We start from the raw sequence: 22815 nt of genomic DNA, 5'->3' as shown, positions 1-22815 counted from the left end.
ATTTAAATTTATCAATAAATAAATTACAAAAAAAACACCAAAAAAAATTCTTTTAAAAATTTCCCTCCACACCCTTTCCCGTCTTATTAATTTTTTATCCCCCCATTAACATCCTCAAAGGCAAACAACTTTCCCTCCTTATTAATATTTTATTCTTAAATTATATCAAATGGACATAAGGAGTGCATTTCTCACTGAGTACTTGAATGACAAGGTATATACAAAATAATCTCAAAGTTTTGAGGATCCACGTCATGATAATTATGTTTTTAAACTTACTAAGGCTCTATATTGTAATACCCGAGATTTTTTAGAATCAAATATGATCTAATGTCTGAGACAAAAGTTTATTTTTTGAGCTAGGGAAAAAGTCATAATTATGAAAGTTCAGGTATAAGTACAATTGACCAAAAATCTTAAGAATTAGTGTAAAAGATATGAATTTTAAAATACCTTTGGATTTCAAACTTCAATTAAATGTAATTTTGGATCGTTTTAAAATCCAAGTCCAAGTCTTTGCTTAAAGTCCAAGTCTCTCAAAGTCTTTCCCAAGTCTTCTACATGTCTTTGCTTAGCTTCCAAGCTTACTTAGCCTCTAAGTTTGCTAAAGTCTCCAAACCTTATCCATAAGGACATGTGATAAGCATTAGTTGGCCACTTAGAGATAGGATTTGAAATCTTATGATGATCTCGCAAGGTGGCGACATGTGATTGGCCCAGGAAATCTATAAATAAAGCCATGGGTTTGTTTACAAATCATTCCAAACATTTCTGAAGAAAATCTTTGCCAAATTAAGGGAAGCAAATGGAAGGGTCTTGTTCTTGAGAAATAAGGGAGAAAAATCCGCTAAGAACGAGGGAGAAAAGGCCTAGTTGGAAAGTTTGGGTTGCTATCGTAGGTTGTGCCAAACGATGTAAAAACCATGAGAAAACCATTCCCGCTCTTCATAAATAGTGCTTCTTAGGGTAAACCTTCAAGGTGAGTGTTTCTTGTGCATGCTTCTTGCTTCCTCTTGATCACTCTTGGTTTCATTTATGGATAGTTTGTTGTTTACATCTTATGTTCCCTCTTGATCACTCTTGGTTTCGAGCATATCCTTTCTACTTTGTTGCATCGAGTTTGACCATGACGACTTTCATGCGTGGCTGTAACTTGTATATCATATTCCTTCTGTTTTTCCATACAACATCTCATGGTTGGTAACTTACATCTCATATTTCCTTGCTTTGAACATATCCTGCCTATATATATGCATCTCGATGTTATATTTTGCAGCTAGTTGATGGGTCTGGAATTTATATTGCTTCTTCTTTGTTATACAATATGTCATGGTTGGTGGCTTACACCTCATATTTCCTTGCTTTAAGCATATCTTGCCCATTTTATATGCATCTCGGTGTTTGTATTTGTTGCTAGTTAATGTGTTTGGAATTTGAACATGATGATTAGCAGCTTGTTGGTGGAACATCACGATGATCGGGGAAGCAAACCTATTGTAATACCCAGGAATGATTCAAGACTATAAATAATATTTAATGAAGGGTATAAGTGGAATTATTGAAAGAATAAGGATATAGGACACACTGTCGCAGTCTTAAGTGACCGAAACGGCCCAAGGGAGTACCCCGGACCCTAAATAGCCAAGGAAAATGGTAGAGTATCGACGAGTAATTTAAATTATGATTTTTAGAGATAAAAGAAATTGGATCGGGAACAATTTTCGGTACAGCTGTTAACCAGGCTGAGAAAACTGAATCGACGTAAGGGACGTCTAGAAAGTCAACGGAGCGTGTCAATGACTAATGTTTTATATGTAGAACAACTATAACACCCCAAAATTTCTTGAGTGTGTTATAACTTAGGATTTCGGGAATATAAAAATTGTTCATATCACAATCACTGTCATACATCACACAATATCCAAAAACCCTAATTTTCACCTTCTCAGCTTAACAAACCCAATAATTGAATAGCTAAGACATGTGTTAAAATTTCAAATGCGGAAGCTAGATCGAACCTGATATGGTTCACAACCATAATGTTTTATCATAAAATTATTCAAGATGTCTACAAAATGTATTACATCATCTGCAAATGATAATTGAACATCTTAAACATATCCAAAATTACATAGGTTCGCACATAAGCAAGAATATGCTAAACATACAACAACAGTAAATTAAGCTTATTCTTCAGCTACCTCCTTTCCCTTAGAGCCGCTCGTCAAACTTGGAACGTTTGAATATTTCAGGGACATAGACCAATTAGAAGATGAATCTTCTAGTGAGAAACTCCAAAAATAGTTTATATCGATGCATGATCAGATATAAAATGTATGAGAAGACAATGAGAACTACTCTGAAGTGCCTCGTGAACACGTTAGCCTCCTCCAACGAGAGCTTTCTTAATGGCGCACGCATAGCGCCTCTCGAGAGGTCCCTAACCATGTCACTTTGGCCCGACTTCATAGCATTCATGCAAGCACCACATCCGTTGTTCCTTAGGCTCACGGTCTTCCCCACGAGAGCTTTCTCGATGGCGCACGCATAGCGCCTCTCGGGGGATATCCGACTTTTGCCCTCGGCCAACAGCAAATAGGTACAACAGTATGGCCACACGAATTTTATAAATGCAACAGTTAAAAAGCCAACAGTATATACTTTTCAAAAAAATACATTTCATATATGCAACATGATTTCACGTAAGAGAATAACAAGAGTTTATGTATAAGAACTTCATAAAACATATCTCATGCAATAGAAGTCTCTCATAAGAGAATAAAAATAGGATTTGGAGTATAGGAGTCTCACCTTATTGGTTTGTCTCTTGGACGGTATAATTTCATAGCCACCGGCCTAGGTTTTTGCAGAAAACACGAGTTTTGGTAAACCTAATCTCAAATATTTTTATATAAGGTTGAAGGGTATTAAATGAAGAGCATAACTAGAAAATTTGAAGGAAAATGGGCCTCTCACGTGCCCTCACGCGCCCTCGGAAGGTGGCTCACGCGCCTTCACGAGCAGCAATTTCCAGCGCATGTAACTCACGCGCTGCCCAGCAGTTTCGAACTGTATTGCGTCGGTTTGGTATTTCAGCCATATCTCCCTCGTTTTAACTCTGATTCAACTCCCGTTTGAATCTACACGACCTTCTCTTCCCCCTCTACATGATTATCAGAAAAAGGACTTACCTCGTTTTTTTTTTTCTGACTGATTTTGGCGAACTCCGGCGAAGACCCGCAACTCCGACGAGACTCGTTCTCCGCCGCTTCTTCGCCACTTTTTTCCCGCCTTCTTGCCGAACTCTATTCTCTCTCTCTAGAGAAAGCTCCTCCTCTTAGAGTGCTTCACTCCTCAAACTTGCTTGGAATGATTTGAGAACAACCCATGGTGCCTTTTTATAGATTTCTTCAACCAATCACATTATGCCACTTGTCACAATTTTAGCCATGGACTCCAAAGACTCAAACCTATAATTGAATGGCTTTTGAAATCCAAAGCTAGAATGAATTTAACTTTTGAAATCCAAGCTAAAACCCCAAACTTTTTTCAAATAACACTTTGGCCCTTATTTCAAGTCCTCAACTTTAATATTTTACCACATAAGCTCTTAATTTTATCCTTATTTCGTTTGGATAATTCTCTAATTGCAATTACACCCTCAAACATCAAATTTATCGAGATACTTAAAATCTCAAAATTAATAACTCAAAATTACTCGATATGTACGATCTCCCGAAGCCCCTTACCATCATTTAGCTATTTTAGGCTACAACTTAGCTTAACCAAAAAACCGTCTCTGATTTAATTTCTTTCAGTGTCATAAATCTCGCCTTGAGACGCTTGTCAAATATATACTTTTTTCCTTAGGTATCTAAGCTCCAAGGCACTCCCTACGATCAATTCGGTCACTTGTTGCCATTTCAAGCATATTTTTTGGTATTTTAAACTCACTTAAAATACATGGCATCTTCACGAAAATATGGGGTATTATAACAACCCTTAAGTGATTTCAGGTTGAATCAAAAGGAATTGGGGTCAAAACGAGCAATCAGGCCAAAGTGCAATTTTCTAAATTTGCCCAAGGGAGGTCAAAACGATGGATTTTTGAGAATTTCAAGGATAAAATGAAGAGTACTAAACTTGTGGGCCTTAGTGGTATATTTGGATTGTTTAGGGGTGCTTGGGAAAGGGCATAATTTTCCATTGAAGGAAATAGGGGGTCAAAGTGTAAAAAATGGAAATCTGGCAGTGTGAATGCAAAGAAGAAAATGGTCGCCGCATTGCCACCGCACGTGGAGGCTATTTTCGGTGATGGGACGGCCGGGGAGGACCTAGGGAAGGTCACATACGGTCGAGGGATGCTTGGGGGCCAAGCCTTGGCCTCTGATTTGATGAAAAATGACCAAAAAATCGTCTGTAAATACCTAGGTTTTGGACGAAACTTGTCACTCAAATTGCTCACAATTGAGGATGAATCGATGAGAATGGATAAGGGGCTATTGATCCTTGCATCAAGGAGAATGTTTCTGGATAATTTGGTGTGGTTTCATGTTCGTTTTAAGCTGGATCGAAGATGGCCAGAAAAACCAAGGCGGGCCGCGACGCCGGACCTACAACTGCCCTTTTCGGGTGTTTTTCGATGGCCTTTAGGCTGGAAAGTTGTGCGATTAGGATCAACTTCAAGTGGGCTTCAAGGCAGTATCCTTTTTGTGGCCATCGGAGCAACCGCCGGCGATCGGAGAAACGAGGAAGATGGTGGCGCGTGGCTGCACGCGCCAACCTTCACGCGCAGGGCGCGTGGGTAGGGGCAATTTTGGTATTTTTCTTTCAGTATTTTTATTTAATTATTTTAGGATTTATTGTGTTGGAATATTTGGAAAAATGTTTAAAGAGATAATTATTTTGGAATTATCGAGGGAAAAATTGGGAGAAAATAGAGAAAAATATGAAAAAATTGAGGAAAATGGATTCTAATGTTTCCTTAATTGAATAAGGTGTTTAAGGAATATTATGGCTCGAGGTTGAGTATAAATTCAAAGGTTTGTGATTTGGCACGCAAATCGAGGTTGTGCACGAGGATCGAGGCAATCCAAATATGTTCGAGGTGAGTGGTCTGACTCTAGTTTTACCTTTGTTTTGGATATGTCTTGGTGTGAGTGTAGTGAGTTCAGGTGAACGAGTGACACGGTAGGGCACTCGAGACCAGAACTCGGGATGCTATGCTTATGCGTTTTATTCATATATATATGGCATCATTTGCATATTGATCATGTGGTATATTGCATCAACTATTTTTACTTGCAAAAGAGTTGGTGCATGGCGTTTGATTTTTATATCATCGGAGTATTGATTTTCGTGTCGTTATTGGGTTCGTATGGGACGGGATGGGGTCTTCTTGAGAATGTGACAAGGTTAATCCTGGTGAACGAGTGACACGGTAGGGCACTCGAGAGATTAAGTATGTCGCGGTAAAGTCAACCCCAACGGTGTATGGAATGGATTTTTCACGGGAGGTTGAGTATGCCAGGGAGATTTCTTAAGATAGACATGTTTGCATGTGTCGTTTTGTCTATGTATGCCATGCCCGTATGTTTTTCATGCATTTTGTAAACTGTTTCATGCTGTCACTTAGATGTTTTGTCATCTAACCTGGGTTATGCCCCTGGAACATTCATTGTTTCCAGTCAGGGATTGCTGCGAGGGTAAGGACATGGCCGGTTGGAGGTCAATGATGCTTAGATTGATAGTCGTTGTAACCTTTTGGGGTTTTAGTATGTATTTTAGCTTGTGTTTGAATAGTTGTACGATAACGTTGTTATCATTGGATCATCTGTATTACGTATTTTGTTATGGAAATACTATGTAAGAACCTTGGTGTTTGATGTTAAAGTATCTGCTGCGTTATGATATGTCTCGTTTAGTTGTTAAGATTATTGATCTTGTTAAGTTAAACAGGTAAGACTGGGGTTTTCGGGATCCTGTGTGTGCATGTGAAGGTTGTTCATGAAGCATCGCGCGTGATGATGTTATTAAAAAAAAAAAGATTCCCAGAAATACCCTTAAAGTGACATGCCTGGCGAGGCGGGGTGTTACACCTGTGCCCAGAGGTGGGGCCGTGCCTAGAAGTGAGCCGTGAGGGGTTGGACCACGATCACGTGCCTAGAGATGGGGCTTAGCCTAGAGGTGAGGCTGAGATGTTCGACACGAGTGCTGGCAGGGAAGATGGTGACTCGAGGAGATTTTATATTGATACGATCTTGGGAGATTTATACTTATTTTTGCATATTTCGTGGCATAACTGCATATTGTTCTTGCATGCATAGTTTCATTTCTTGTACCACTCACTTAGATGTAACAATCTAACTTGGGTGTTTCATACCCTTGGGATATTCAACATCCTAGGTATATTAGACGTGTCAGGTGATCCAGGTTCCAGTTCGAGCAATGGCAAAGAGGTGGTGCTTGGCTAGCTTAGGGTTTTGCAGCTAGCTCTAGGTTGTATTTCAATATGTACCCTTGTAATCCAAATAATGTATTGTAAATAGCAACTAGGATATTCAAGGTTGTAAGATGTGTGTGTGGGTGTCCTACAGTTGTACCTATAGTGGTGTGTTGTGTTTTTGGTGTATTGGAAGCCATGTGCATTTATTATGCTTGTAAAGGAAATCTAGTGGAAACCCCCCTTTGTTTAGCTATGATTAAAATTTCAGGTTCGATCCAATACTTCCGTTGATTAAGGGTTTCCATAACGCCCATAGGTGATGTTAGCTTATATGTGATATCATCGTGTATTTGGAAAAACATGGCGTTACATATATGATCTAAAGCAAGTATCTAGAGGTTGGTATGAAACTTTAAATAAATTCCTATTAAAGAATGAATTTAAGAGAGGCAAGGTAGATAAACCTTATATATTAAAAGAAATAAGAAATACTCATAGTCCAAATTTATATAGATGACATTATTTTTGGCTCAACTAATGATCATCTATGTAAAGGATTTCCTGCCACTATGTAGCGGAATTTGAAATGAAAGGGAAATTTGTTGTCAAGATGGAAGGTTAGATGAATTTCTTCTTAGGTTTGCAAGTAAAACAATTAAAAGATGGAATATTCATTTCTCAATAAAAATATATTAAAGATCTTAAAAAATATAATATGAATGATGCTAAGATCATGGATTCTCCCATGAGCACTTCCATCAAGATTTATAAAGATGAGAAAGGGAAATCTGTTGATGAAAATGAGTATAGGGGTATGATAGGATCTCTAGTTTATCTTACTGCCTCTAAACCTAATATTCTCTTTAGTGTGGGCCAATGTGCAAAGTATCAAAGTGATCTTAAAAAGTCTTGTTTGACTATTGTCAAGAGAATTCTTAAGTATCTCAAAGACACATCTACACTAGGAATGTGATATCCAAGGAATTTATCTTTGGAACTTCATGTCTATGCAGATGCAAATTTTGCAAGATGCAGGATGGATATGAAAAGTACAAGCGGTGCATGCCAACTTCCTGGCAACATGTTAGTTTCTTGGTCTTCCAAGAAACAAAACAGTGTTGCAACCTCCACAACTGAAGCTGAATATATTTCAGTTGCTAGTCGTTGACTCAAATCTTATGCATCAAACAACAATTGGAAGATTATGGAATTAAAGTTAGTCATATTCCAACTAAGTGTGACAACACAAGTGTCATAAATCTGTCTAAAAGTCATGTGCATCATTCTAAAACTAAGCATATAGAGATTGGACATCATTTTATAAGAGACAATGTAAAAAAGAAGGATATATCTCTTGTATACGTATCTACTAAAAATTAATTAGCTAATATATTTACAAAACCTTTAGAAAAGAATAAATTCATAAAAATCAAAACATAAGTTGGAATTATTGAAATTTGAAACATAATTAAGTATTTGAGTGAGTTTGATAAAAAAAAAAAAAAAATCAAGCAAGAGGTTATTTGAGTTAGCTTGAAATCTACACGAGTTAAGTACAAATAATATTCGAATATGTCTTTTGGCATGTGAGCGAGCTTGAATACCACTGGATTATCAAAAGGTAATAATTGATTAAATATTTCAAAACAAAGAAAGGATATAAAAACTCTCCAAATATCACTCGACTATCATCAACAAATAGTCGATAACTTCTTGAAAATGAGAGTGAGCATATTAGTAGTCTTTTATCACTCAAGTAGTAAGGAATACCACTCGACTATCATTCAACTCAATTGAATAACCAAGAACCATGTTTGATTGAAAAGCAACAATATTCGATTGGTTGTAAATATAAAGTAGCAAACTCTATCATGCGAAAGTCTAGAAATTCAAATTAACTGATTAGGGTTTCCGTATAAATTGAAGCCAACACCTTTTAAATCCTCACTTCGACCATTTCCAGCATTCATGCTCTTGAACTCACTCTCTTTCTACGATCCTTCTTTCAGCATCTAGGGTTTCAAATCTCAAGTAACCCTTACTCTATTCTTTTTGATTTCTCAAATCTAATGTATGAACTTGGATACCTCATCTTCTTATGATTATTGCATTGAAAAATGATTAGAGTTCAGTACTCTTCGCATCTTATCTAACAAATCTAGAATGACACCTAAAATGAAGGAATTGTCTACCTCTTCCAAGCCTTCATTGTTAAAACCTTTATCGTCCAAAGAACACAAGGCTAGAACAAAACGTGCCCAAAACCAACACACACCAAGTCTTCCACTTGAGCTAAGACATGAAAAGTTTAGAAATTATAGGCAAAGATTTTTGTACTTTGAACTTTATCCAAAGGTTTTCTACCAAGTAGAAACATCAATTGGTCTGAATTTCAATCCATTAAATTTGGAGAAAATCTTAAATCTTGGATTACAAACATAGAGTGGTTCAACCTATCAAACTTGAACATGTTCTGCTATCCTAAAGCCATAGCATAATTTTATTCAAGACTTCCAAAGTCTTCAAATAAAAACAAGCAAGAACATTACAACAATAATGATATAAAATTTAGATTTCAAGGGAAAGAGTGCACCTACACTACTAATCAACTATGGGAACTATCTTTCTATGAAAGAGTCATAGATGAAATAGCATGTGATTTTGATGAACTGTGGACATTCTTCACACAAAAAGAAAAATTCACGCCTGCTAGTCACCTTAGCTCTCATGAATTCCTAGATCTTGAGCATAAGCCACCTCAACAATTGTTCAAGGTGGATCTTTCCAATTTGTTACCTATCATGAACTTACTCTTATTTGGAGTGCCATCCAAAATATACAGTTCAATCTTTGTCTCTTTATTCTCTCTCAGATGTATGATTCAATCATTTCAAAAACATCTGGAAAATTCCCTTATGGGATGATCATCTCCTTTATTGGACCTCTTGTTGGTGAAAGGTTAATTCCACACTCTACTTTTGAGACTTATGCAAAATAGACCCTTAAAAGGATGAAAATAAAATGTGTGAATGGTATGGAAAATGACTAAAGAAAGTGGATCAAGACACTGAAGCTGAACCTTTCTAGCTTGCTCCCACTAGTGTTCCTTCTTCACCATCTCATTAGGACAATCCATCCACTCAACCCTCTTCTTTAACTCTACCATCTTCCAATTCAAGTCAAGAACATATTTATCAACCTGTAATAAGCAGTCTTGCAAAGCTCATTTCTCAGTAGGAAAGACTTAAAGCCAGAATGTTTAGGATGGGAACCAACTTTGCAAAAATAGAAGGTCTCATAGGAAAATCAAAACATATCAAGATTATAGCTCAAAGATCTATTCGTACTTCAATTCAAGAAGAAGAAGAAGGTGAAGCCTTTGTTGAGCATAATGTACCAACTGCACCAATTGCATCTAAGTTAATTCCATCACATGTTAAGGTTGCTGAACTTGAAACCCCACAAGAAGTGGCTATTCCAAAAGCTCCCATTGAACTTGAACCAGTTGAACGAGCCACATTAACTGAACTCGAGGCTTACATTGAACTAGTTTTGTTAGCTAATTAAGTCGAATGACTGACATTCCTACTACCTTAGTTGATCTAGTGGAAACTAGGGAAGAAAATCAACTTGAAAAATCTGCTGCACTAGTGGAAAAAGATTAAGCTTAGATTTTAGGTTGAAGACTAGACATTGTAACAAAAAAATTTGTAATCCTTCTTTTGATGAGTGTTATTAATGTTTGTTCATATCTTTCAATCTCTCGATTCATATTATCATAAGTTTCTCAAGAACATAGAAATTGTTTGTAGGGGAAGAAAAACTTAAAAGAATTATCCTTAAAAATAAGGAGAGAAAATAATCTTATCAATATCAAATGCTACAATATTACAAGTGTAACGACTCGTTAGAGGGCCCAGAATTTATTTAGAATTATTAAAGTATTTATTTAAGTTTAAGAGATTTTGCCAATTAATTATTTTAATGTGGCAATTTAGAGATTTTAAAGGAAAAGAATAGTATTTAATTCTATTTAATTATGTGGAAATTAAATGCAAGGACATGATGGTCATTTAAGAGTTTATTATTAGAATTTAATTATTTAATTAGAGTTATTAAGAGATTGGGAGTTCATACGTGAGAAGGAGAAGGATTGAGAAGTCTCTTAGTTGTATAAGGAGAAGAAGATGTGGGCTTTAGGGCTACCTCTCCATTGTATATATAGATTCATAGCACATAGTTTTCTTCATGCTGTGAAGAACAGAGAGTTGAGAATGTTGCAATAGAGAGTTTGAGAGTGCAGTTTGTGGGAGTTTTGCATTGTAATCGTTGAGTCGATCAGAATTATCAAGACAAGTATCTTCCCTATAATCCCTTCCATTACAGGTTTATATTAGTTTTGTTTTCAAATTATTTCAGTTTTTCGTTGTAGTTTTCAAATTTATATCAGTAAGTAGAGACATATATATATATATATGTGTGTGTGTGTGTGTGTGTGTGTGTGTAGTAGTGAAGTTATGACCAAGTTGTATTACTCCTTCTCCATTTTGTATTGTGAGTTTTATTACTCATTCTCCCATTTGGAGTACAAGTCCTATTATTTCTTCTTTCTTTCGAAATGCAAGTTCCTTCCTCCTTTTATTTCTTTTAGAGGCAAGTTCTCATATATGCATGATCTTTATAGCGATTCAATCAAATATTATCTTTGAATCATCCTTAAAAAGTTGTTTTATATCGATTGGGATTCGTTTTCCTAAGATTTTATTCAGAATAGTGTAGAATCATTAAGTTTTGTTATAGATTTCAGTCTCTGTTAGCGTTCATGTTAGTCAAATTTAATTGCAGATATCCAAATAGGCCTTCCCATATTCGGATGAGTTAATCTATGTATGTGAGTGCCATCTGGATGGGGTAGTGCATATCCGAATAAGTGAAAAAGATTTATGTGAGAGACATCCAGATGGCCTTGTTTGTATCCAGATGTCCTTTGTTTGATATTCAGATGCTTTGATCCGCATCCAAATGAGTTCAGTGATTCCTTGAGAGTGATATCCGGATACCTTGTGTTGTATCTGGATGTGTTTATTCCATTGTGAGTGATATCCGGATATATTAAGTCATATCCGGATGTGTCCTTTTGCTTTTGTGTGTGATATCCGAATGTCTTCCTCAATATATCCGGATGGGTCAAGTTGATATCTGGATATCTTGTTTCATATCTAGATACCCCTCTCAAGTTTTGAACTTCATATTCAAATAGTCTCATGATATATCCGAATGCCTCAATGAGATATCCGGATGACCTGAATCATATCCAGATGTACTAGTTCATATTCGAATACATCCCGACATATCCAAATAGCTTCTGATTTGAGAGCTAGTGTATCCAGATGAGCCTTCTTCACATCCAAATGTCCTTTATCATATCCGGATATCCTTCCTGATATCTGGATGGCTTATCTAGAAATCCAATTGAACTTCCAGTACAACTTAATTCAAGTTTTATTCAAATAAAATATTCAATACCTCTAAATATTGAATTTATATGCCAGAATATAACAAGTTAATCATACCCATACCATATTACATAATTTATAGAATCTTTGTATTCCAATATATTGAAGATCAGATTACATGTTTAGCATTTATTATGATATGATCAACATTATTTCGTGAGATTATGTGCATACATCATGGTATGAGCATGGAGCATGACTTTATATGGAACATTTTATATCGTGTGCTAGCATGTATGTGAGCATTGCATTATGCGCGCCAAACGGCTTAGTCCGCGTGGATCTCATAATATCAATTTTAGCTCAATTATGAGTTGCTCACCTGGTGACGACTAGGGGGCTAGGGGCTTATTACCCATAGTATGTGCTTACAATTTTTATGTATGCAGGATTCAGATCAGACATGTATGTTTTTACAGTTATGTGAGCCAATGAACCAAAGTTGCATACCTGCATTTAGTTTATAGTTTATGTGCATTATATTTTGTGAATGCAATCAGATAGTGTGATTATACTCAGTACAAGTTCAGTAAGTAATTTATCAGTATCGATATTCTTTGATTCAACTTCAGTTTTTCTTTCCACCTTATTACTTGCTAAGCTTTGTAGCTCATTTTCTTTCCACCTTATTACTTGCATTTAGTTTACAGTTTATGTGCATTATATTTTGTGAATGCAATTAGATAGTGTGATTATACTCAGTACAAGTTCAGTAAGTAATTTATCAGTATCGATATTCTTTGATTCAACTTCAGTTTTTCTTTCCACCTTATTACTTGCTGAGCTTTGTAGCTCATTTTGTACTCTTCACCATTCCAAATCCTAGTGGGGGAGTACCAGATGTGGGGCCTAGCAGCAGTGGTCAATAATGTGTGTACGTGGAGCCACTCAAGATCGAAGGTGTCTGGGAGTTTGTTAGTTTGTTAGTTTTATAGTGTCTTGTCAGTTTAGGATTATTTTATATTTTAGTTGTGGGATTTTCCCTTAGACCGAGTTTATGGTTTTTAGTTAATTGACTCAAAGTATTTATTTCAGTTGATTGAGACATTCAGTTATGGTATCAGATTTCAGATTATCAATTAGTTTATTTTATTTTTCCCATAGCATCTCTTCTCGAGCAGTTTAGGAAAGGGGGTGTTACAACAAGTGATATAATTTTTTTTCTAAGTCTAAATTTCAAATAGTATCAATCTTATCCCTTTCACAATCCAAGTAAGGGGAAGAATATCATATCCCAAATCTAAAGGAGGAGTGTTAGGCCTAGTAATCAGTCCAAGTCTATAAAAATCTAAGTGGCAGAGCTAAGTTAAAAATTAATTTGGGCTAAGACCATCAAAACCAAGACTAAGTGAACCAAATGGGCCAAATAAGCACTTCTAGAGCTTGACAAGACCAAGAAAGCAAGCAATTGAGGAAACTTGACCATGATCGGATGACCTCCCCCTTCACTCTTGATTAGTTGTTTCGACTATACTCCAGTCTATTTTCGTATCCAAAACCATAACAAATCAAGTCACGTGACTATACAACCCCATGCACAAAGACTTAGAATGGGGCTCACTTGATCATAACTGAGTGGCTACCCTTCCTCTCCTGATTGTTGTTCGAGCCACATGCTAATTGGGTCGTGCGAACCCTGTGAGACCCAATCAAAGCCATTCCAAGATGCTCGTGGAGAGGTGTAGGTCTCTCACCACCTGTCACTCTCATTCCTTTCTATAAATAAGAGCCTCATTCTCCTATCAAATGTATGCTCACTATTGCACTTAAACTCTAATTTCGTTTCGGGCTTATACTAACTTAAGTATTGGAGGGTCTGTTGGTGACCTCACCTGCGCCCCTAACTTGCTTCTTTTTATGCAAGTCTCTCATTCACTTGGAACTCTATAAATCATCTCACATCCTCTTGATCATCAGATAACTCTCCTATCACTTTGGGACTCTCGTCACCAAAAAGGACTCTTTTCACCTTTTAGGTCACTTGTCACTCTGGGACTCTCTTGTCACTTTTAGACTCCTGCGTGTCGTCTCAAGAGTCACAACCCACATGCCATCATGAGAGTCAAAACCCACATGCCATCTTGAGGGTTACAACTCACAAGCTATCCTAAGACTACACAATCTCATTGGGGTCCCTACCCAACTCATTAGGGTCATTACCCAATCCATTAGATGCATTGCATCTCACTCTTCCACATTATAAATCTATTGTTGTAATCAGAAAACAACAATTGATGTCATATGTGGGAAAAATATCTAAAAGCCAAGAAACTCAATTGCAATTGCTAGAACAAGAAGCAACCGATGGACCTCTCCAAACATTGAGACTCACCTACCTCCATGAGACTCTCAGCAATAAGTGGGGACTCATCCACCTCCATGAGACTTTCAACACCAATAAGAGGTTCACCTTTATGGTTACCTCATCCTCGACCTAACACATCTGAACAAGCTTTGCCTATGGTCCCTTGAGCAGAATATGAGGCCCTACAATAGCAACACCTCGAGGGGATGCAAACGCTTCATGAAATGGATAGGGTATTACAAAATATGGTCCCCTTGAAGTCGCTTAGCTATGGGGAGCTCGACGAGGGGAGCCAGAAGTTAACTTTTAAGAAAAGGCTACCTAGAAACCCACTCTTAGTCCTCTCCCCGTCAAAGGAATCAACTAATACCTCTTCTATGGAAAACTCACTCACAAGCTTCACATTCGCGATGAAATCAAAACCAAGAAGGAGACTGCTGAGAGGCAAGAGACTATAGACAAAGCCCCCGAAAGGGAGGATTTCAAGAAATCATGGCAAGAACACCCACGGGAGGAGATTGAAGCCCCTTGAACTCCTTATCAAAGAGAAACAATGAGATAGACAACCCCATGGCATTTAGTTCCCAATAAATGACTGATGTGAAGAAAATGATTGAGGAGGTGCTCGAATAGAAAGGGTTGTTGCTAGCCTCGAAAGATTAGCCTTAGAGAAACCTCTGCCCAAGAAATTCAAGATGCCACAGATGACCCCCTATTCGGGAAAGGATGACCTCTATGATCATATTCAAAACTATGGAATCCTTGATGTGCTATATGTTAGGGAGGATGAAATAATGTGTCGGGCTTTCCCTTTTACTTTAATAGGACATGCTTGGGCTTGGTTTTACGATTTGTTGAGGCATCCAATCCTCCTTTAAACAGTTAAGGTTAGAGTTTATCAAGGCATTTGTCATAACAGTCAGAGGAAGAAAGACGCCACATATCTTCTCATTGTTTGGTAGGGGGTAAAGAAACTCTCCTATAATGTGTAGATAGGTTTTGGAATGCCACTCTTGAGGTCTGTGATTCGTAAGTAGGAGTTCCCCTATCTTCTTAGCCTGACCACCAGCCTGTTCGACTTTCAGCCTCTTTGGACAATCCTGTGCGATGTGCCTTGGTTGCTTGCACTTGAAACATATGATCCTCCCTAAGCTTCCCACAAGAGGTGTTTCCTTCCTCTTGGGACAATTTCTTCCCATGTGCCCTTCTTCCCCACACACAAAGTAATAAATCGGCTTTATAAAGCATTTCCTCCTCGGGTGGTTCTTTTTGCATCGGGGGCACCACCAAGGACGTGTCTTTAATCTAACAAAGGAAGATGCAAGGGCAGATCCTACAGTCATACAAGGTGCACTTCTTATACTGAAAACCCCTGTGCATGCATTAATAGACCCAGGGTTTATGCATTCATTCATTTCGCATGCATTAGTCGGGATTTGGGGATGGAAGCTAAACCTTTAGGGTATTTGATGATTATTTCAACCCCTATGAGAAAAACCATGGAGACATCGCAGCTAATTGAAGATTGCAAGATAGGCATAAGCGGCGATAAATTTCAATCTGACCTAACACTACTAGATGTGAACAACTTTGATGTCATATTAGGGATGGATTTTCTATCCAAATATGATGCCAACGTGAATTGCCGGAGAAAAATCGTGACCATAAGAAGGTCCAGGGGAGAACTGGTTAAATTTCGAGGATAGAGTAATCCTGAGGAAATGACGAATTATTTTATCAGCTTCAGGGAGTAAAAGTATTTTCAAAAATTGATTTGAGATCCGGATACTACCAATTGAGAATTAAGCCCAACGATGTACCAAATATGATATTCCAATCTTGATATGGGCATTTTGAGTACTTAGTAATGTCGTTCGGTCTTAATAATACACCAGCTGCATTTATGAATCTCATGAATTGGGTATTTAGGCCTTATTTGGATAAGTTCGTGATCGTATTTATTGATGACATACTAATATATTCTTCAGATGAGAATGAACATAAGAAACACTTGAGGATAGTGTTAGAAACCCTTAAGAAGCACCAATTGTAAGCCAATTTCTCTAAGTGCGAGTTTTGGTTATCCCAAGTGGCATTTTTAGGACATGTGATATCGGTCGAAAGAATCGCGGTGGATCCGGCTAAGGTTGAGGCTGTTCAAGGGTGGAAGCAACCAACTAATTTAATTGAGGTGTGAAGTTTCCTAGGATTAGTAGGCTATTATCAAAGATTCGTGGAGGGATTTTCCAAGATAGCTACACCTCTAACAAGGCTTATGCAGAAGGGAGTCAAATACGAATGGACTGCCAAATGTGAGAAGGGCTTTCAAGAGCTTAAGGCTAGTCTGACTTCTGCAGCGGTCTTAGCTATGCCAAGTGGGCCTGGAGGATATGTCGTATATACGGATGCCTCAAAAATAGGTATAGGTTGCGTGTTAGTGCAACATGGTCAAGTGATTGCATATGGGTCACGTCAGTTAAAAAGGCACGAAGTGAACTACCTGACACACGATTTGGAACTAGCAACGGTGGTATATGCCCTAAAACTATAGAGACACTGCATGTACGGTGAAACGTTTGAGGTGTTCACGGACCACAAGAGCTTGAAGTATGTGTTCTCGCAAAAGGAGTTGAACCTTAGGCAACAACGATGGATGGAGTTCCTTAAGGACTATGACTGCACCATTCAGTATCACCCGGGGTGAGCCAATGTGGTGGCTAACTCTTTGAGTAGAAATGTGCCTACTGTTATGGCCAGGTTGATGGCTCATGAGTGGTGACTATTGGAGGATTTTAGCTAACTAACAGTGAGTGTAGTGCCAAAGGAATCGTTTGTCCTTATTGTTGGCATGACAGTTTAGCTGGATTTAGTGAATGAGATACGAGAGGCCAGTGTGGGTGACGAGCGCGTGCATACATTTATGGGTAGATAAGTATGGCTAGCCCAAGAATCCCGACTTTGAGATGCCAAGTGGTATTCTCAGATTTCGGGAAAGGATATACGTGCCTAATCTTCGGGAATTGAGATAAAAGATTCTAAATGAAGCCCATAAAGCTCGATATACAATACACTTGGGAGCCACAAAGATGTATAGGATCTTCAGGAAATCTATTGGCTGCCAGGAATGAAGATAAGTGTGGAAAGAAAAGTGGCTCAATGCGATATATGCCAAGGGTCAAGATTGAGCATCAGAAGCCAACAGGGCTAATGAAACCCCTAGATATCCTTGAATGGAAGTGAGAGCACATCACAATGGATTTTGTGACAAGGTTTCCAAAGAGTCGAAGAGGTAACGATATGATTTGTGTAACACCTAGCCTTTTTAGGGCGTTAATTATGCTAGGATTTTTTTTCCACATACATTCACAGATCATACTAAAATCCTCAACATACCCATATAAGAATAACATTCCCAAAACAGAACTAAGGAACAATAAACTTGTTCATAAGCGGAAGCATAATTAGAATCAGAACCTCGTGAAATCTCGTAAATCAATACATAAGTTCATACATCATATCATTACAATAACCGTTAATGGAAATAACAAAAAACTAACTGGATAACTGGTCCTAACCCTGGCATAGGACCCACCACAACCTCCACCATGCTCATGCTTCAATCACCTTTTTACCCTTCTGCCCGCTTGTCTCACCTGGAATGTGGAATATTCTAGGGATAAATGTCCAACATCAGAATATAATCTTCTAAGAAAGGTTTAAAATAACATGAATGAATGATGCATGTACATCTAAAAACTGATACTATAGTGTAACTTCTCGGGCAGTCCAGCCCAGCACGGAACCCTAGGCAGCCATTCTGGCATGCACCCAAAGCCACGGGATACTCCTATAGGTTGTTCCAACAACATCCTTGGGGAATTACGACTACACTATCAGGGCGACATCCCATCCCATTCACAAGTACCAATATGCCAACAATATTATGTCATGTGAAAAATCACGACTATCGATGCAACAATACATGTACAGATATGACAAAATGTTCATAAATTACATATGATTAGCAACCTTCGTGAATATCATGCATAATATAGGCAAACACAGCACGTATAAGTTTTTGGGGTAAAACCACTCACCTTGAACAAAAACTTGGACTAGCTCAAGTATCGTGCCTAACCTCGATTTTTATGCCCCGCCTCTAAAAATTACACAATCTCTCAACTTTGAGTCTCAACATAAATTGGCCATTATCTTTATTCAAAGAAATATCAACACTTATTTTTTTAGAATTTCTTCATATTTTCCTCTATTTCCTTCCTATTTTTTTTTCGCAAAAATTCCAAAATAAATATCTCCTCAAACATTTTTCCAAATTTCAACACCATAATTCATAAAATAATTTTTTTAAAATATTAAAATAAAAAAAATACCTATTGGTCACGCGCCCTGTGCGTGTACTACATGTGAAGATTGACACGTGCACCTCATGCGACGGTCATCTTCTCTAGCTCCATCCACTGACGATCACTGATTTTTGCTTCTACCTTGACCTACACCCCAATTCGATCACAATGGTGCCACTTTGGGCCTGAAACAACCACCGAAAGTGGCTCAACTAGACGTTTAAAGATTCAGTCAAAGCTTTCGTGTAGGTTTTCGGCAACCCTTAAAAACCCCTTGAAACTCACACAAAAATACACCAAAAGCTCCAGTAAAACTCTATAAAATGCAAGGAACAAAAGCCCTTTATCCTTAACCCTCGATTCTCACTATAAAGCCTCAAATTTGAGCTCCAACTTAAAGAAAATCCTCAGCCCTCGACGTCTATTTATACCTGAAATGCCTTCAAACGCCCTTGGCCATCACATCCGAGGTCTTTAATGCCCTAGCCTACCTCAAATCGACCCAAAACAATCATCATTAGCCCTCAAATTGACCTTTCAGAGCTTCCATTTTCTAGCCAAGTCACGGTTGAAATTTTGATCACATCGGCCGTGGATAGGTCCCAATGAAGCTACCCTTAGCCTTGAACCCTCTAAGCCTACCTTGGGAGCCCCCAACAACCACAATCGATGATAGGAGAGGTAGCCGGTGGTAGTTTTCAAAAATTACACTTTTGCCCCTTTAACTTCCAAAATTGCATTTTGGCCCTTTTGAGCAACCCCTTAAGTTTTCAAAAATTCTATAATGAACTCGCAAATTTCCTCTTTCACATTTTATCCCCCAAAGTTTTCTTTTATCACACTCGACCAAATTATAAAAAACTACGCTTAGGCCCAAAAATATGCTTTGATTTTGAAACCCTATTGTTTCATCCCGAAATCACTTCAGGGTTATTTCTTATGCAAAACTTGAATTCATTCAAGGTTTTGTTAACTTTTCAGAAGTCCCTTATGATAAGTCGATTTTTCAGCCTAAACCATAGCTGTACCAAAAACTGACTCTGATTTGATTTCTTTCAATGCCATAAATCATGCCTCAAGATAGTCATAAGTGACATGCCTTTTTCCTTAGACATCTAAGCTTCAGGGCATTACCTGCAGTTGACTCAGTTACTCACAACTGTGAGAATTTACACTATAACCCCTAATCTTCTAAAAATTTCACTTAGGGCCCAAGATAAATTTCGTTTGAGTCCTTTTAAAAAATTTTGGGTATTACAATTTGGGTTATCGTGGATAGTGTGACGTCTCGTTCCCACTTACGGGTGCCACTCGTGAACAATCATCTGAATTGCTCACCTGTCCGTCCTTTTGCAAAGGGCAGACTATGTTTTGACATGAAACACCCTAGGTAGGAACTAGACTTTGTCCTTCCCTTCCCTCAATCTCAGGATCCACCAGCAGACTTGGGTTTAACTATACCACACTTGGCTAATTTATTTCCATTAAGTTTGCCCAATCCTTATTTTATTATTTTTATTTCTCTTATTTCCAAGAATTCCACCGGTATCCATATAATTTAAAATTCCAACATCCCATTGGCTTTCCTAATTTCAATCAACCCATTGATTTTTACCAATTTTGGAGGAAAACTCATATAATTTAAATTTTCAAAAATTTTAGCATTTTCTCCAAAAATACCTAGAATCCCTTTATTTTTGAAAATTCCTCTCGGGTCCAAATTCAACCAAGAAAAGCCCCCAAAATTCCCAAAATTTCCAAATTGTTAAAAAAAATTGGCCGGCGGGGCCTGTTGGCTCACCCGGGGCTCGCGTAGGGCCCCGCAGTGCACTGGCCGGGAGCACCTACCACACGCCCTCGTGTGCCCGCGTGCCCCAGAGCCCGCGCGCCCGAGCGCCTGTTGCTGCGTACCTATATGCGCTCGGCCTCGCTTGCTGCCCGCTGTGGCCACTTGCTGCTGCCACATGCCAACCTTACTCTTTTTTTTTTTTTTTTTTTTTTTCTTTTTCTTGGGCTTCCTAGCCCCAAATTTCCAGAAATTAAATACCCATAAAATGCATCATAAATCTACACATTTCCAACAAAATCATTTTCTCCAACACCCAAGATTTATTCCAAAATAAAATACATCCATAGTCTTAGGCCTATCAAGCCATTACCAACCATTAAATTACAACACATGAAACACATACAACAAATAGGCTTCCACAAGCTATAAACCAACAAAATAAATAAAACACATGCTTAGGCTTCTATAAGCCATAAATTAACAAAATCCACCATGAGCTTCCCAACTTCAAGCTTGCAACACTCCCATTTTCTCTTGGCACATGAACAACCTACAAGTTGATGGTAAAAACCTCATGAGCTATTAAGCTCAGTAAGGGTGCAATGACAATAAGTATGAACATGAATATAAAATGTAATGCCAATGCATGCAATGCAATAAAGTTAGGGTTTTTACATCCTCACAAACGCCTTGGTTTGAGGCTTAAACCTACCCTACTCCACACAACCTCATGGTCATGGGTCCTTGAACACAAACAACATGCCAATGCACACATATTTGCTTATGAACCATACTTACAACCTTGCAAAGCCACCATCAGATGGGGCTATCCCTTACCTTAGCATTCTTTAAAGTTTCAAGAACCTCCTAGCTTCATTGCCAACTCTTCTCCTTAAGAGATTCCTTGAATTTTTTTTTTTTTTAAAGAAACTAAGCTACCATTAAATGGAACAAAAGGAACTTACATTGTAACGCCTCGCTTTCCCGGGCACGTTATAACTTGGGACAATTTTGGGACAATAATTTTTTTTTTCTTTCAAACTTAAAACTAAACCATATCATTCCTCGAATCCGTCCTAGAATTCCCATTCATTTTTCTCGAAAGAGAATCATTATATACATCAAATGCGGAAGCAAGAATTGAACTTGATATCTTAACATTAATCGAAATTCAGATCTTACATCATTGATCCTCAACATAACTTAATACAAAGCATAAGTCCTCAACTAATATTAACCCTAAATAAGGATATACATCATCACTCCTCAAAACATTCAAATTTCAAAGTAGCAGAACTTAAATACATGGGCTACATAACGTACATTTCATTCCTCATGCACTCTGCTAATTGTCATTTCATGCCTCATTCATCCTCGTATTTGTTAAAATTTTCATTTGGAACCTTTGAATATTCCAGGGGCAAAGCCCAAGTTAGATGATGAATCATCTAAGTAAGGGTATAGAAAACATATTTCGTGCATGAATGCAATGTCTTACTCATTATAAGGGTCAACTGAACCCTTCATGCTACTCACCATTTTTGCGGCCACCTCTTTCGAAACCGGGGTGTATGGGTGCACCCTTGGTAAAGCAGCGGTGCCAGTTCGTGAAAGTAAAGCAAGATCGTTACGGGGTAAACAACATAGTTCAAATATTTTTGAAGTTACCCCGATCCCGGCGATTGAATCAACGTCAAAATCAAATCATTCACATACAAATAAATAAATCTAACCTTTAGATTATCGAGTCGTTCGCGGATTCGAGCTGTCCAAGCGTCCGGCCTCTAACTCGTGATACGCGGCACGCGTCCGTTGGCAAGGAGAGCGGAATAAGAGTGCTAGCTCCTTCTCCTTTGTGCGGCTTGTGTATGGACGGAAAAAGAATGCCCTCGTTTCGTATTGATGCCAAAAAGAAACGGGGAAGAGTGAACGGCAATGTATTTTTCAACTCTTGAAAAACGACACCAAAAAAAACCCCTAGATTTTGGGCAACCCATAAAGTGATATTTATAAGGAAATATCTTAGGGTTTCTAAAACCCTAATGGATTGGGTTAGCCCATTAATTCTAATTTAATTAGAATCTTAAGTGGGCTTATTCTAGTCCAACTAGAAATATAATTAAATGGCCCAATCCTTTTATAGGTTAAATAAAATATTATGACCCAAATCTAATTCAATGCCAAATATATTTTATTTAATATTTGGCCAAAATCTAATTTGGTCCAAATATAATATTTATTTTAATATTTGGCCCAAATCCAATTTAGTCCAAATATAATATTTAATTTAATATTTGGCCCAAATCTAATTTAGTCCAAATATTAACTTAAGCCCAAATATATTTTATTTCCTATTTTCCACTCCAACAAATAGAAAATTATTAAATTAGAAACTC

This window comes from Diospyros lotus, chromosome 3 (genome assembly GCF_014633365.1).
Source record: "Diospyros lotus cultivar Yz01 chromosome 3, ASM1463336v1, whole genome shotgun sequence".
Classification (NCBI taxonomy): domain Eukaryota; kingdom Viridiplantae; phylum Streptophyta; class Magnoliopsida; order Ericales; family Ebenaceae; genus Diospyros; species Diospyros lotus.
Note: the sequence above shows the minus strand (reverse complement) of the source record.